The sequence below is a fragment of the Myotis brandtii genome, unplaced genomic scaffold (genome assembly GCF_000412655.1).
Source record: "Myotis brandtii unplaced genomic scaffold, ASM41265v1 scaffold486, whole genome shotgun sequence".
Lineage (NCBI taxonomy): Eukaryota > Metazoa > Chordata > Mammalia > Chiroptera > Vespertilionidae > Myotis > Myotis brandtii.
In genome coordinates this window covers 1,086,699-1,091,260 of record NW_005368569.1, presented here as the reverse complement: position 1 = coordinate 1,091,260, position 4,562 = coordinate 1,086,699, and the positions used below count along the sequence as shown (strand labels likewise).

Below are 4,562 nucleotides of genomic sequence, written 5' to 3'. Positions count from 1 at the left end.
GCGGGGATCTTCACGGGTGGGATCAGCAGTGTGGGTAAAGGGAGTTAAGCCGTGAATATGGAAGGATAAATAGAATGAGGACACAGTGCCGGCTGCATTGGGCGAAGTTTGGCATACGGGGCTCACAGAGTGGCTGTTGGTTGAGGCGTGTTGAAAAAGGGCTGAACACACAGAGGGCTGAGAGTTGGGGTTCTGAGTGTGAAGGCTAGAGAGTGGCAGCTGAGTGGAGGGGCTGTGCCCGTGGAGGGCATACAGTCAGGCGCTGACCATGAGGGGTCAGAGAGACTGAGAAGGCAAAGGAGCTAAAAGTGTGGGATATCCTGTGTTGCTGCCCCGAGAAGGAAGCAGAGAAAGAACTGGGTACAGCCCCATGCACCTCAACCCCTGCCCATCACCCACAGAGGGGGTGCTCAGTCTGGGCACTCTCCCTCCCCACCACCCCAGGTTCCAGGCAAGAGAACCCACTGTCCAGCCAGGGCCTCCTCTCTAACAGAAGCTGCTTCCTAGGGCGGAGCCCCGTCCTGGCCTCCAGCTCCCATGGGCCAAATCCCCTTAGTGTGAGCCCGTTCCTGGCCCAGTAACTCTTCTTTGGAAGCTCAGTGGTTGAGCATTGACCTATGAACCAGGAGGTCACAGTTCAATTCCTGGTCAGGGCATATGCCCAGGTTGCAGGCGGCAGCCAATCAATGATTCTCTCTCATCATTGATACTTCTGTCTCTCTCTTTCCCTCTCACGTTCTCTCTAAAATCAATTTTAAAAAATAATTAAAAAAATAGAAAACCCCTTGTCCACTCCAACCAGGATAGAGGCCACCATGCCTAGGGTCCACTGGGCATCCCATGTCCTCAGAGGGGCAGGTGCTCTTCCATCTCAAACACTCTTGCTCCTTGATGCTTAGTTCTGTTGCACTGGGCTTCCTTTCTCCCCAAGAAGCTAGGGTGGACCCAGGCATCTACATTTCCAACAAGCCCACCAGCCCTCTATAGATTCAGATGCCAGATGTCCAAGGACCCCAGTTTGAGAAATGCTATCGCCTATTCCCTTCTTGAAAAATATGCATTCAGTGAACTGCCTGTCCAACATTGGCCCCTGCATCCTTCAGCTCCCCGCTCCCCAGCCACGGGAACACCCCAGCCTTATCACCTGGCTCCGGAAGGCCCCTTTCCTAAATCACAACCACACTGACTACAACCTTCAGGCTCTCCGTCACCCCCACCTCACCTGCTTCTACCTGAGACCTCTGGGGCTCTCAGCTGATTTATTCAACTATTCACTGAAGGACAACCCTGGGCACTGCCCCCGACCCAGGGAAGAGGGCCCACATGACTCCAGCCTGTGCCAGTAACTGGAGATACAGCCGGAATTGCACAGACACCACCCTGCACAGAGCTCACAACCCGCCTCTGCTTTCTTTCTCTCTGCCAGCTCCCTCCTACCTTCTCTTCCCTACCTTCCCTGCACACCCTTCTCCCAGCCTGAATCCACAGCCATGACTCGTCACTCGCCTGCTGCTAATATCCCCAGCACTCTGTGCTTCTTCCTACCTGGCAGAAACCAACCCTGGGCAACCTGACTCTCTGACTTCTCTGCACCTGCACACAGGCTGGCAGGAGCTGCCAGAGGCCTTGGCCCAGCAGCTGAGCTGGAACTGCAGAGCAATTCTCAACCTCGGCCGGGCTCTCATTTCCCGCTGGAGAAATCCTAGTCATCTCTCTCCCTTCTCATAGAAGAGGAGTGTTTCAGACGTTCTCCACAGGCCTCAAACAAACGCAAGTCACTCCCACATAAAAAATGAAAACAACCCTGGCAACTACCCAAATGGCCATCAGTTGATAACGGAATGCTCTACAACAAAAAGAATAAACTACATGCAACAATATGGATGAATCTTACAGACATGATGTGATGCTGAGTGAAAGAAGCAAGGCCACAAGAGAGGATATAGGTATGATTCCTCTGATGCGAAGTTCAGAAATGGGCCAAACTCATCTATGGTTATAGAAATCGGAATAGTAGTTACCCTTGAGAATAGTAGTTACCCTTGAGGGCTTCCAGGGAGGTGCTGATGTTCAATTTCCTAATCTGGGTTCTATTTCCTAATCCTATGTAGTTGTGTTCCCTTGTGAAAATGTATCGAGCTGTACCACTGAATGTGCCCGTTCTGTATGCATATTATATTTCAATATCAAGCTGACTTTAAATAAATAACTACACAAAGAAATGAGACCCTCTGTGGACCCATGATTTTTTTTTCTAGCAACCCCATCCCTCACCCCCTTTCAGAGCCAAGTTTACGGAAGAGATGTGTACTTCCATTCCCTCTCCACACCACCCCCTCCTCTTCTCATCCTGGACCGCCTTCTGTACCCACCACTCCCTGACTGGTCTGGACGAGGTCACCAGTGCTTCCCTGCTGCTGAATCCAGTATCCAATGTTTAGTCCTTATTCTGCTTGATCTCAGCAAAGCTTTTCTCTCTGTGGCTCTCCTTCTCTTCCATAAGCCCTTCCTTCCCTTGAATTTCAAGAGGCAACATGCCCCTGGTTTACCACCGATCTCTGGCTGCACATCTTATTTTCCCACAGAGGATCTGTCTTTCTCCCCATCCCCAACTGGGATTCATTCTTCCCACCCTTGGGCTGTGTACACCTCCCACAGTTCAATGCCATCTAAATGTTGCCAGCTTCCTTATCTCTTCTTTGCCCAAACTGCTCTTCTGAGCCTCAGGCCTGTGTGTCCAACTGCCTGCGTGTTGTCTCCCAGAAGCTGAATGACAGTGCAGAGTGGGCTTACAGGGATGTGCTGACTTGGAAGTTCCCAAACTGAATTCACCACTTCCCTCCACTGTCTATTGACCCCGTTCCATGAGACAGAAACTAGGAGTCATTCTGGATGCCTCAGTTTCTGTTACCCTCCACATCCACCAAGCCACCTCCTTCTGCCATCTCTGGATCCTGCCCCCTTTCCTCTACCCCAACAGGTAGAATTCAGGTCCAAGCTACACCAACTCTCACGTAGAACCCTACTGCAGCTTCTTAATGAACTCCCCGTCTCCACTCTTACCTGTAATGATCCATTCCTTTTCAGAGAGAGCAGACAGGAGGGAGGGAGAGAAACATCGATGTGTCTCTCTCACATCAACTGGTTGCCTACCGCAAGTGCCCCAACCAGGGGCAGGGAGTGAACCTACAACCAATGTACACGCCCTTGACTGGGAATCAAACCTGTGACCCTTGGGTGCACAGGCCAGCGCTCTAACCACATAGTCACACGGGCCAGGTTGATCTATTCTTTATTCAATAACAATAGTGCTCTCCTTAAAATTCCAGTCACCTGACAATGCCAAAAACAGTGCTTTACCTAGTGCTTTCTATAGGCCAGACACTACACCAGTGATGGCGAACCTTTTGAGCTCGGCATGTCAGCATTTTGAAAAACCCTAACTTAACTCTGGTGCCATGTCACCTATAGAAATTTTTTGATATTTCCAACCATAGTAAAACAAAGACTTATATTTTTTATATTTATTTTATATATTTAAATGCCATTTAACAAAGAAAAATCAACCAAAAAAATGAGTTCGCGTGTCACCTTTGACACGCGTGTCATAGGTTCGCCATCACTGCACTACACCGTAATTGACAAACATCATTTCATTTAATTCTAGCACCAACCTTATGGGGTACGTCTTATTAGTCCCATTTCATAGATGAGAAACCTGAGGCTAACTGGCTATGGGCAAGACATTCCTTCACCTCTTTGGTCTTCGGATACCCATCTGTTAAACGAGGGTAACAATAATAATAACAACAGCTATGTCACAGGGCTATTAGGGGAATGAAATGATATACTTTCCTCCATAAGGGGTGTTTGGGGAAGGCAGAATTGCATGTGAAGTAGGGAAATTGGGGTGGACACACTACCACACTGAAAACACACAAATGTTAATTGTTGTTATTAACAATTATTAACCTGCCCAAGATTACACAGCTGGTAAATGGCAGGGCCAGGACTCAAACTCAGGAGGCCAGACCGCAGGACTCTAAATCTTTAATGTCCCTCTATTCTGACTCTTGTGAAACATCCGTGGGTAACTCCCTGCTCCAAAGATAAAGTCTAGACTCTCTAACATGACCCACAAGACTGTCACTTCCCTCAGATACCTTCAATCACTCCTCCCCTCACAGTCCCCTGCTCCCCCCATGGTCTTTCTGTTCCAGCTACTGAGATTCTCTCTCAATACCTGCAAGGCTCTTCAGCATTTGAGCAGCATCCCCCATTGCTCCTATACCCTCTTCCAATTACTTTCACCCTGACCAATTTCCCTCTCCTTTTTCAAGTCTTACCCTATGACTTCTTCCTCCAGGAAGTCTGCCCGGGGTTGGTTCCCCTTTTAGGTATCTCATAACTTCTCCCTCTGATCCCTGAGGCCACATAACTAGGTCTTCAGTTCTCCTTTAGGGTCTGTCTTCCAACCAGACTGTGAACTCTGGAGATTGGGGCCCGTCGGGTTAGCTCACTGCAGTACCCTCTGGGCCTGAAGGAGGCAGGGAGCTGAAGGG

At 49.3% G+C, this 4,562-nt stretch overlaps 1 protein-coding gene and 1 long non-coding RNA gene across 2 annotated transcripts in view; one reads left to right on the top strand and one right to left on the bottom strand.

Moving 5' to 3' along the window:
- LOC106727837 overlaps positions 1-2,225 on the top strand; it is a 16,289-nt gene extending 14,064 nt beyond the window's left edge. Inside the window, exon 2 of the long non-coding RNA XR_001364089.1 lies at positions 1,427-2,225. This is a non-coding gene — a long non-coding RNA (uncharacterized LOC106727837). The remainder of the gene's footprint in view (positions 1-1,426) is intronic.
- Positions 1-4,562, bottom strand: part of FAM65A (family with sequence similarity 65, member A) — a 25,500-nt gene that overhangs the window by 9,802 nt on the left and 11,136 nt on the right. The window lies entirely within an intron of this gene.